Below are 12,315 nucleotides of genomic sequence, written 5' to 3'. Positions count from 1 at the left end.
TGAGGCTGAGCAACAGCTTTCCAGGCTAGCCCCTTCTGGCTAACAGCCATCTGCAGACGTTTGCATTTACAGGTCAGGGCTGCGAAAGTAGCCTAGCAGGTAACCCCATTTCCCAGTTTACGTTTGAAGTTTGATGTGGCAAAACAAGCAAGCAGCCCCAGTCTCTGTGCCTCTGTGTGAGCAGGCCATGGGCAGATGAGGCAGAGCAATATCTTTCCAGGCTAGCCCCTTCTGGCTGACAGCCATCTGCAGACGTTCACATTTACAGGTCAGGGCTGCGAAAGTAGCCTAGCATATACCCCTCATTTCCCAGTTTACGTTTGAAGTTCGATGTGGCAAAACAAGCAAGCAGCCCCAATCTCTGTGCCTCTGTGTGAGCAGGGCCATGGGCAGATGAGGCAGAGCAACATCTTTCCTGGCTAGCGCTTTCTGGCTGACAGCTATCTGCAGACTTTCGCATTTGCAGAGAAGGGCTGCCGGTGGGGGCCGGCACGGCCCACCTAAGATACTTTTTAAGTTTGAGGTGGCAAGACAAGCAAGCAGCCCCAGTCTCTGTGCCTCTGTGCTATCAGTGCCATGGGCAGATGAGGCTGAGCAACAGCTTTCCATGCTAGCCTCTTCTGGCTGACAGGTATATGCAAACGTTCGCATTTTTGGAGCAGCGTTGCGAAAGTAGCCTAGCAGGAACCCCCCTCATTCCCAGGTGAAATCTGAAGTTTAAGGTGGCAAGACAAGCAAGCAGCCCCAGTGTCTGTGCCTCTGTGCGAGCAGTGCCATGGGCAGATGAGGCTGAGTAGCAGCTTTCCAGGCTAGCCTCTTCTGCCTGACAGCTATCTGCAGACATTCGCATTTTCGGAGCAGGACTGCCAAACTAGCCTAGCAGGCACACACCTTTTCCCAGGCTACGTTTCAAGTTTGAGGCTGCAAGACAAGCAAGCAGCCTCTGTCTCTGTGGCTCTGTGCGAGCAGTGCCATGGGCAGATGAGGCTGAGTAACAGCTTTCCAGGCTAGCCCCTTCTGGCTGCCAGCTATTTGCAGACGTTCGCATTTTGGGAGCAGGGCTGCCGGTGGGGGCCGGCACGGCCCACCTAAGCTACTTTTGAAGTTTGAGGTGGCAAGACAAGCAAGCAGCCCCAGTGTCTGTGCCTCTGTGCTATCAGTGCCATGGGCAGATGAGGCTGAGCAACAGCTTTCCAGGCTAGCCCCTTCTGGGAGACATCAATTTGCATACGTTCGCATTTTCGGAGCAGGGCTGCCAAACTAGACTAGCAGGTACCCCCCTTTCTCAGCCTACGTCTGAAGGTTGAGGTGGCAAGACAAGCAAGCAGCCCCAGTCTCTGTGCCTCTGTGCGAGCAGTGCCATGGGGAGATGAGGCTGAGCAACAGCTTTCCAGGCTAGCCCCTTCTGGCTAACAGCCATCTGCAGACGTTTGCATTTACAGGTCAGGGCTGCGAAAGTTGCCTAGCAGGTAACCCCATTTCCCAGTTTACGTTTGAAGTTTGATGTGGCAAAACAAGCAAGCAGCCCCAGTCTCTGTGCCTCTGTGTGAGCAGGGCCATGGGCAAATGAGGCTGAGCAACAGTTTTCCAGTCTAGCCCCTTCTGCCTGACAGCTATCTGCAGACGTTCACGTTTTCGGAGCAGGGCTGTCTAAGAAGCATGGCATGGTACCCTTAAGCTATGGTTGACGTTTGAGAATGAGAGACAAGCAAGCAGCCCCAGTGTCTGTGCCTCTGCGCGAGCAGTGCCATGGGCAAATGAGGCTGAGCAACAGCTTTCCAGGCTAGCCTCTTCTGGCTGACAGCTATCTGGAAATGTTCGTATTTTTGAAGCAGGGCAGCGAAAATAGCCAGCAGGCACACCCCCTTTCCCAGGATACGTTTGAAGTTTGAGGTGGCAAGACAAGCAAGCAGCCCCAGTGTCTGTGCCTCTGCGCGAGCAGTGCCATGGGCAGATGAGGCAGAGCAACAGCTTTCCAGGCTAGACCCTTCTGGGTGACATCAATGTGCAGACGTTCGCATTTTCGGAGCAGGGCTGCCAAACTAGCCTAGCAGGCACACACCTTTTCCCAGGCTACGTTTCAAGTTTGAGGCTGCAAGACAAGCAAGCAGCCCCAGTGTCTGTGCCTCTGCGCGAGTAGTGCCATGGGCATATGAGGCTGAGTAACAGCTTTCCAGGCTAGCCCCTTCTGGTTGCCAGCTATTTGCAGACGTTCGCATTTTGGGAGCAGGGCTGCCGGTGGGGGCCGGCACGGCCCACCTAAGCTACTTTTGAAGTTTGAGGTGGCAAGACAAGCAAGCAGCCCCAGTCTCTGTGCCTCTGTGCTATCAGTGCCATGGGCAGATGAGGCTGAGCAACAGGTTTCCAGGCTAGCCCCTTCTGGGTGACATCAATTTGCAGACGTTCGCATTTTCGGAGCAGGGCTGCCAATCTAGCCTAGCAGGTACCCCCCTTTCTCAGGCTACGTCTGAAGGTTGAGGTGGGAAGACAAGGAAGCAGCCCCAGTGTCTGTGCCTCTGTGCGAGCAGTGCCATGGGCAGATGAGGCAGAGCAACATCTTTCCTGGCTAGCGCTTTCTGGCTGACAGCTATCTGCAGACGTTCGCATTTTCGGAGCACTGATGCGAATGTGGCGTTGCAGGAAACCTCCGTTTCCCAGGATACGTTTGAAGACTGAGGTGGCAAGACAAGCAAGCAGCCCCAGTGTCTGTGCCTCTGTGCGAGCAGTGCCATGGGCAGATGAGGCAGAGCAACAGCTTTCCAGGCTAGCCTCTTCTGCCTGACAGCTATCTGCAGACGTTCACATTTTCGGAACGGCGCTGCCAAACTAGACTAGCAGTTACCCCCCCTTTCTCAGTCTACGTCTGAAGGATGAGGTGGGAAGACAAGTAAGCAGCCCCAGTCTCTGTGCCTCTGTGCGAGCAGTGCCATGGGCAGATGAGGCTGAGCAACAGCTTTCCAGGCTAGCCCCTTCTGGCTGACAGCGATCTGCAGAAGTTCGCATTTACAGGTCAGGGCTGCGAAAGTAGCCTAGCAGGTAACCCCATTTCCCAGTTTACGTTTGAAGTTTGATGTGGCAAAACAAGCAAGCAGCCCCAGTCTCTGTGCCTCTGTGTGAGCAGGGCCATGGGCAAATGAGGCTGAGCAACAGCTTTCCAGACTAGCCCCTTCTGGCTGACAGGTATATCCAAACGTTCGCATTTTTGGAGCAGGGTTGCGAAAGTAGCCTAGCAGGAACCCCCCCATTCCCAGGTGAAATCTGAAGTTTAAGGTGGCAAGACAAGCAAGTAACCCCAGTCTCCTTGCCTCTGTGCGAGCAGTGCCATGGGCAGATGAGACTGAGCATCAGCTTTCCAGTCTAGCCCCTTCTGCCTGACAGCTATCTGCAGACGTTCACGTTTTCGGAGCAGGGCTGTCTAAGAAGCATGGCATGGTACCCTTAAGCTATGGTTGACGTTTGAGAATGAGAGACAAGCAAGCAGCCCCAGTGTCTGTGCCTCTGCGCGAGCAGTGCCATAGGCAAATGAGGCTGAGCAACAGCTTTCCAGGCTAGCCCCTTCTGGCTGACAGCCATCTGCAGAAGTTCGCATTTACAGGTCAGGGCTGCGAAAGTAGCCTAGCATATACCCCCCATTTCCCAGTTTACGTTTGAAGTTCGATGTGGCAAAACAAGCAAGCAGCCCCAATCTCTGTGCCTCTGTGTGAGCAGGGCCATGGGCAGATGAGGCAGAGCAACATCTTTCCTGGCTAGCGCTTTCTGGCTGACAGCTATCTGCAGACGTTCGCATTTGCAGAGAAGGGCTGCCGGTGGGGGCCGGCACGGCCCACCTAAGATACTTTTTAAGTTTGAGGTGGCAAGACAAGCAAGCAGCCCCAGTCTCTGTGCCTCTGTGCTATCAGTGCCATGGGCAGATGAGGCTGAGCAACAGCTTTCCAGGCTAGCCTCTTCTGGCTGACAGGTATATGCAAACGTTCGCATTTTTGGAGCAGCGTTGCGAAAGTAGCCTAGCAGGAACCCCCCCATTCCCAGGTGAAATCTGAAGTTTAAGGTGGCAAGACAAGCAAGCAGCCCCAGTGTCTGTGCCTCTGTGCGAGCAGTGCCATGGGCAGATGAGGCTGAGTAGCAGCTTTCCAGGCTAGCCTCTTCTGCCTGACAGCTATCTGCAGACATTCGCATTTTCGGAGCAGGACTGCCAAACTAGCCTAGCAGGCACACACCTTTTCCCAGGCTACGTTTCAAGTTTGAGGCTGCAAGACAAGCAAGCAGCCCCGGTCTCTGTGGCTCTGTGCGAGCAGTGCCATGGGCAGATGAGGCTGAGTAACAGCTTTCCAGGCTAGCCCCTTCTGGCTGCCAGCTATTTGCAGACGTTCGCATTTTGGGAGCAGGGCTGCCGGTGGGGGCCGGCACGGCCCACCTAAGCTACTTTTGGATTTTGAGGTGGCAAGACAAGCAAGCAGCCCCAGTGTCTGTGCCTCTGTGCTATCAGTGCCATGGGCAGATGAGGCTGAGCAACAGCTTTCCAGGCTAGCCCCTTTTGGGAGACATCAATTTGCATACGTTCGCATTTTCGGAGCAGGGCTGCCAAACTAGACTAGCAGGTACCCCCCTTTCTCAGGCTACGTCTGAAGGTTGAGGTGGCAGACAAGCAAGCAGCCCCAGTCTCTGTGCCTCTGTGCGAGCAGTGCCATGGGGAGATGAGGCTGAGCAACAGCTTTCCAGGCTAGCCCCTTCTGGCTAACAGCCATCTGCAGACGTTTGCATTTACAGGTCAGGGCTGCGAAAGTAGCCTAGCAGGTAACCCCATTTCCCAGTTTACGTTTGAAGTTTGATGTGGCAAAACAAGCAAGCAGCCCCAGTCTCTGTGCCTCTGTGTGAGCAGGCCATGGGCAGATGAGGCAGAGCAATATCTTTCCAGGCTAGCCCCTTCTGGCTGACAGCCATCTGCAGACGTTCACATTTACAGGTCAGGGCTGCGAAAGTAGCCTAGCATATACCCCTCATTTCCCAGTTTACGTTTGAAGTTCGATGTGGCAAAACAAGCAAGCAGCCCCAATCTCTGTGCCTCTGTGTGAGCAGGGCCATGGGCAGATGAGGCAGAGCAACATCTTTCCTGGCTAGCGCTTTCTGGCTGACAGCTATCTGCAGACTTTCGCATTTGCAGAGAAGGGCTGCCGGTGGGGGCCGGCACGGCCCACCTAAGATACTTTTTAAGTTTGAGGTGGCAAGACAAGCAAGCAGCCCCAGTCTCTGTGCCTCTGTGCTATCAGTGCCATGGGCAGATGAGGCTGAGCAACAGCTTTCCATGCTAGCCTCTTCTGGCTGACAGGTATATGCAAACGTTCGCATTTTTGGAGCAGCGTTGCGAAAGTAGCCTAGCAGGAACCCCCCTCATTCCCAGGTGAAATCTGAAGTTTAAGGTGGCAAGACAAGCAAGCAGCCCCAGTGTCTGTGCCTCTGTGCGAGCAGTGCCATGGGCAGATGAGGCTGAGTAGCAGCTTTCCAGGCTAGCCTCTTCTGCCTGACAGCTATCTGCAGACATTCGCATTTTCGGAGCAGGACTGCCAAACTAGCCTAGCAGGCACACACCTTTTCCCAGGCTACGTTTCAAGTTTGAGGCTGCAAGACAAGCAAGCAGCCTCTGTCTCTGTGGCTCTGTGCGAGCAGTGCCATGGGCAGATGAGGCTGAGTAACAGCTTTCCAGGCTAGCCCCTTCTGGCTGCCAGCTATTTGCAGACGTTCGCATTTTGGGAGCAGGGCTGCCGGTGGGGGCCGGCACGGCCCACCTAAGCTACTTTTGAAGTTTGAGGTGGCAAGACAAGCAAGCAGCCCCAGTGTCTGTGCCTCTGTGCTATCAGTGCCATGGGCAGATGAGGCTGAGCAACAGCTTTCCAGGCTAGCCCCTTCTGGGAGACATCAATTTGCATACGTTCGCATTTTCGGAGCAGGGCTGCCAAACTAGACTAGCAGGTACCCCCCTTTCTCAGCCTACGTCTGAAGGTTGAGGTGGCAAGACAAGCAAGCAGCCCCAGTCTCTGTGCCTCTGTGCGAGCAGTGCCATGGGGAGATGAGGCTGAGCAACAGCTTTCCAGGCTAGCCCCTTCTGGCTAACAGCCATCTGCAGACGTTTGCATTTACAGGTCAGGGCTGCGAAAGTAGCCTAGCAGGTAACCCCATTTCCCAGTTTACGTTTGAAGTTTGATGTGGCAAAACAAGCAAGCAGCCCCAGTCTCTGTGCCTCTGTGTGAGCAGGGCCATGGGCAAATGAGGCTGAGCAACAGCTTTCCAGTCTAGCCCCTTCTGCCTGACAGCTATCTGCAGACGTTCACGTTTTCGGAGCAGGGCTGTCTAAGAAGCATGGCATGGTACCCTTAAGCTATGGTTGACGTTTGAGAATGAGAGACAAGCAAGCAGCCCCAGTGTCTGTGCCTCTGCGCGAGCAGTGCCATGGGCAAATGAGGCTGAGCAACAGCTTTCCAGGCTAGCCTCTTCTGGCTGACAGCTATCTGGAAATGTTCGTATTTTTGAAGCAGGGCAGCGAAAATAGCCAGCAGGCACACCCCCTTTCCCAGGATACGTTTGAAGTTTGAGGTGGCAAGACAAGCAAGCAGCCCCAGTGTCTGTGCCTCTGCGCGAGCAGTGCCATGGGCAGATGAGGCAGAGCAACAGCTTTCCAGGCTAGACCCTTCTGGGTGACATCAATGTGCAGACGTTCGCATTTTCGGAGCAGGGCTGCCAAACTAGCCTAGCAGGCACACACCTTTTCCCAGGCTACGTTTCAAGTTTGAGGCTGCAAGACAAGCAAGCAGCCCCAGTGTCTGTGCCTCTGCGCGAGTAGTGCCATGGGCATATGAGGCTGAGTAACAGCTTTCCAGGCTAGCCCCTTCTGGTTGCCAGCTATTTGCAGACGTTCGCATTTTGGGAGCAGGGCTGCCGGTGGGGGCCGGCACGGCCCACCTAAGCTACTTTTGAAGTTTGAGGTGGCAAGACAAGAGAGCAGCCCCAGTCTCTGTGCCTCTGTGCGAGCAGTGCCATGGGCAGATGAGGCTGAGCAACAGGTTTCCAGGCTAGCCCCTTCTGGGTGACATCAATTTGCAGACGTTCGCATTTTCGGAGCAGGGCTGCCAATCTAGCCTAGCAGGTACCCCCCTTTCTCAGGCTACGTCTGAAGGTTGAGGTGGGAAGACAAGGAAGCAGCCCCAGTGTCTGTGCCTCTGTGTGAGCAGGGCCATGGGCAGATGAGGCTGAGCAACAGCTTTCCAGACTAGCCCCTTCTGGCTGACAGGTATATCCAAACGTTCGCATTTTTGGAGCAGGGTTGCGAAAGTAGCCTAGCAGGAACCCCCCCATTCCCAGGTGAAATCTGAAGTTTAAGGTGGCAAGACAAGCAAGTAACCCCAGTCTCCTTGCCTCTGTGCGAGCAGTGCCATGGGCAGATGAGACTGAGCATCAGCTTTCCAGTCTAGCCCCTTCTGGCTGACAGCTATCTGCAGACGTTCACGTTTTCGGAGCAGGGCTGTCTAAGAAGCATGGCATGGTACCCTTAAGCTATGGTTGATGTTTGAGAATGAGAGACAAGCAAGCAGCCCCAGTGTCTGTGCCTCTGCGCGAGCAGTGCCATGGGCAAATGAGGCTGAGCAACAGCTTTCCAGGCTAGCCCCTTCTGGCTGACAGCCATCTGCAGACGTTCGCATTTACAGGTCAGGGCTGCGAAAGTAGCCTAGCATATACCCCCCATTTCCCAGTTTACGTTTGAAGTTCGATGTGGCAAAACAAGCAAGCAGCCCCAATCTCTGTGCCTCTGTGTGAGCAGGGCCATGGGCAGATGAGGCTGAGCAACATCTTTCCTGGCTAGCGCTTTCTGGCTGACAGCTATCTGCAGACGTTCGCATTTGCAGAGAAGGGCTGCCGGTGGGGGCCGGCACGGCCCACCTAAGATACTTTTTAAGTTTGAGGTGGCAAGACAAGCAAGCAGCCCCAGTCTCTGTGCCTCTGTGCTATCAGTGCCATGGGCAGATGAGGCTGAGCAACAGCTTTCCATGCTAGCCTCTTCTGGCTGACAGGTATATGCAAACGTTCGCATTTTTGGAGCAGCGTTGCGAAAGTAGCCTAGCAGGAACCCCCCCATTCCCAGGTGAAATCTGAAGTTTAAGGTGGCAAGACAAGCAAGCAGCCCCAGTGTCTGTGCCTCTGTGCGAGCAGTGCCATGGGCAGATGAGGCTGAGTAGCAGCTTTCCAGGCTAGCCTCTTCTGCCTGACAGCTATCTGCAGACATTCGCATTTTCGGAGCAGGACTGCCAAACTAGCCTAGCAGGCACACACCTTTTCCCAGGCTACGTTTCAAGTTTGAGGCTGCAAGACAAGCAAGCAGCCCCTGTCTCTGTGGCTCTGTGCGAGCAGTGCCATGGGCAGATGAGGCTGAGTAACAGCTTTCCAGGCTAGCCCCTTCTGGCTGCCAGCTATTTGCAGACGTTCGCATTTTGGGAGCAGGGCTGCCGGTGGGGGCCGGCACGGCCCACCTAAGCTACTTTTGAAGTTTGAGGTGGCAAGACAAGCAAGCAGCCCCAGTGTCTGTGCCTCTGTGCTATCAGTGCCATGGGCAGATGAGGCTGAGCAACAGCTTTCCAGGCTAGCCCCTTCTGGGAGACATCAATTTGCATACGTTCGCATTTTCGGAGCAGGGCTGCCAAACTAGACTAGCAGGTACCCCCCTTTCTCAGCCTACGTCTGAAGGTTGAGGTGGCAAGACAAGCAAGCAGCCCCAGTCTCTGTGCCTCTGTGCGAGCAGTGCCATGGGGAGATGAGGCTGAGCAACAGCTTTCCAGGCTAGCCCCTTCTGGCTAACAGCCATCTGCAGACGTTTGCATTTACAGGTCAGGGCTGCGAAAGTAGCCTAGCAGGTAACCCCATTTCCCAGTTTACGTTTGAAGTTTGATGTGGCAAAACAAGCAAGCAGCCCCAGTCTCTGTGCCTCTGTGTGAGCAGGCCATGGGCAGATGAGGCAGAGCAATATCTTTCCAGGCTAGCCCCTTCTGGCTGACAGCTATCTGCAGACGTTCACGTTTTCAAAGCAGGGCTGTCTAAGAAGCATGGCATGGTACCCTTAAGCTATGGTTGACGTTTGAGAATGAGAGACAAGCAAGCAGCCCCAGTGTCTGTGCCTCTGCGCGAGCAGTGCCATGGGCAAATGAGGCTGAGCAACAGCTTTCCATGCTAGCCTCTTCTGGCTGACAGCTATCTGCAGACGTTCACATTTTCGGAACGGCGCTGCCAAAGTAGCATAAGAGGCAGCACCAATTTCTTAGGCTACGTTTGAAGTTTGAGGTGGCAAGACAAGCAAGCAGCCCCAGTCTCTGTGCCTCTGTGTGAGCAGGGCCATGGGCAGATGAGGCAGAGCAACATCTTTCCTGGCTAGCGCTTTCTGGCTGACAGCTATCTGCAGAAGTTCGCATTTTCGGAGCACTGATGCGAATGTAGTGTTGCATGAAACCTCCGTTTCCCAGGATACGTTTGAAGACTGAGGTGGCAAGACAAGCAAGCAGCCCCAGGCTCTGTGGCTCTGTGCGAGCAGTGCCATGGGCAGATGAGGCTGAGCATCAGCTTTCCAGGCTAGCCTCTTCTGCCTGACAGCTATCTACAGACGTTCGCATTTTCGGAGCAGGACTGCCAAACTAGCCTAGCAGGCACACACCTTTTCTCAGGCTACGTTTCAAGTTTGAGGTGGCAAGACAAGCAAGCAGCCCCAGTGTCTGTGCCTCTGTGCGAGCAGTGCCATGGGCAGATGAGGCTGAGCAACAGCTTTCCAGGCTAGCCCCTTCTGGCTGACAGCTATCTGCAGACGTTCACGTTTTCGGAGCAGGGCTGTCTAAGAAGCATGGCATGGTACCCTTAAGCTATGGTTGACGTTTGAGAATGAGAGACAAGCAAGCAGCCCCAGTGTCTGTGCCTCTGCGCGAGCAGTGCCATGGGCAAATGAGGCTGAGCAACAGCTTTCCAGGCTAGCCTCTTCTGGCTGACAGCTATCTGGAAATGTTCGTATTTTTGAAGCAGGGCAGCGAAAATAGCCAGCAGGCACAACCCTTTCCCAGGATACGTTTGAAGTTTGAGGTGGCAAGACAAGCAAGCAGCCCCAGCGTCTGTGCCTCTGTGCAAGCAGTGCCATGGGCAGATGAGGCTGAGCAACAGCTTTCCAGGCTAGCCCCTTCTGGCTGACAGCTATCTGGAAATGTTCTTATTTTTGGAGCAGGGCAGCGAAAATAGCCTAGCAGGCACAACCCCTTTCCCAGGATACGTTTGAAGTTTGAGGTGGCAAGACAAGCAAGCAGCCCAGTGTCTGTGCCTCTGCGCGAGCAGTGCCATGGGCAGATGAGGCAGAGCAACAGCTTTCCAGGCTAGACCCTTCTGGGTGACATCAATGTGCAGACGTTCGCATTTTCGGAGCAGGGCTGCCAAACTAGCCTAGCAGGCACACACCTTTTCCCAGGCTACGTTTCAAGTTTGAGGCTGCAAGACAAGCAAGCAGCCCCAGTGTCTGTGCCTCTGCGCGAGTAGTGCCATGGGCATATGAGGCTGAGTAACAGCTTTCCAGGCTAGCCCCTTCTGGTTGCCAGCTATCTGCAGACTTTCGCATTTTGGGAGCAGGGCTGCCGGTGGGGTCCGGCACGGCCCACCTAAGCTACTTTTGAAGTTTGAGGTGGCAAGACAAGCAAGCAGCCCCAGTGTCTGTGCCTCTGTGCTATCAGTGCCATGGGCAGATGAGCCTGAGCAACAGGTTTCCAGGCTAGCCCCCTCTGGGTGACATCAATTTGCAGACGTTCGCATTTTCGGAGCAGGGCTGCCAATCTAGCCTAGCAGGTACCCCCCTTTCTCAGGCTACGTCTGAAGGTTGAGGTTGCAAGACAAGCAAGCAGCTCCGGTCTCTGTGGCTCTGTGCGAGCAGTGCCATGGGCAGATGAGGCAGAGCAACATCTTTCCTGGCTAGCGCTTTCTGGCTGACAGCTATCTGCAGACGTTCGCATTTTCGGAGCACTGATGCGAATGTGGCGTTGCAGGAAACCTCCGTTTCCCAGGATACGTTTGAAGACTGAGGTGGAAAGACAAGCAAGCAGCCCCAGTGTCTGTGCCTCTGTGCGAGCAGTGCCATGGGCAGATGAGGCAGAGCAACAGCTTTCCAGGCTAGCCTCTTCTGGCTGACAGCTATCTGCAGACGTTCGCATTTTCGGAGCAGGGCTGCCAAACTAGACTAGCAGGTACCCCCCTTTTCTCAGGCTACGTCTGAAGGTTGAGGTGGGAAGACAAGTAAGCAGCCCCAGTCTCTGTGCCTCTGTGCGAGCAGTGCCATGGGCAGATGAGGCTGAGCATCAGCTTTCCAGGCTAGCCTCTTCTGCCTGACAACTATCTGCAGACGTTCGCATTTTCGGAGCACGACTGCCAAACAAGCCTAGCAGGCACACACCTTTTCCAGGCTACGTTTCAAGTTTGAGGTGGCAAGACAAGCAAGCAGTCCCAGTGTCTGTGCCTCTGTGCGAGCAGTGCCCTGGGCAGAGGAGGCTCAGCAACAGCTTTCCAGGCTAGCCCCTTCTGGCTGACAGCTATCTGCAGACGTTCGCATTTTCGGAGCAGGGCTGCCGGTGGGGGCCGGAACGGCCCACCTAAGATACTTTTGAACTTTGAGGTGGCAAGACAAGCAAGCAGCCCCAGTCTCTGTGCCTCTGTGCGAGCAGTGCCATGGGCAGATGAGACTGAGCAACAGTTTTCCAGGGTAGCCTCTTCTGCCTGACAGCCATCTGCAGACGTTCGCATTTACAGGTCAGGGCTGCGAAAGTAGCCTAGCAGGTAACCCCCTTTCCCAGTTTACGTTTGAAGTTTGATGTGGCAAAACAAGCAAGCAGCCCCAGTCTCTGTGCCTCTGTGCGAGCAGGCCCATGGGCAGATGAGGCAGAGCAACATCTTTCCTGGCTAGCGCTTTCTGGCTGACAGCTATGTACAGACGTTAGCATTTTCGGAGCACTGATGCGAAAGTGGCGTTGCAGGAAACCTCCGTTTCCCAGGACACGTTTGAAGACTGAGGTGGCAAGACAAGCAAGAAGCCCCAGGCTCTGTGGCTCTGTGCGAGCAGTGCCATGGGCAGATGAGGCTGAGCAACACCTTTCCAGGCTAGCCCCTTCTGGCTGACAGCTATCTGCAGACGTTCACGTTTTCGGAGCAGGGCTGTCTAAGAAGCATGGCATGGTACCCTTAAGCTATGGTTGACGTTTGAGAATGAGAGACAAGCAAGCAGCCCCAGTGTCTGTGCCTCTGCGCGAGCAGTGCCATGGG

The sequence above is a fragment of the Opisthocomus hoazin genome, chromosome 6 (assembly GCF_030867145.1).
Source record: "Opisthocomus hoazin isolate bOpiHoa1 chromosome 6, bOpiHoa1.hap1, whole genome shotgun sequence".
Lineage (NCBI taxonomy): Eukaryota > Metazoa > Chordata > Aves > Opisthocomiformes > Opisthocomidae > Opisthocomus > Opisthocomus hoazin.
The sequence above is the reverse complement of the archived record's forward strand: the minus strand, read 5'-3'. Positions refer to the sequence as shown.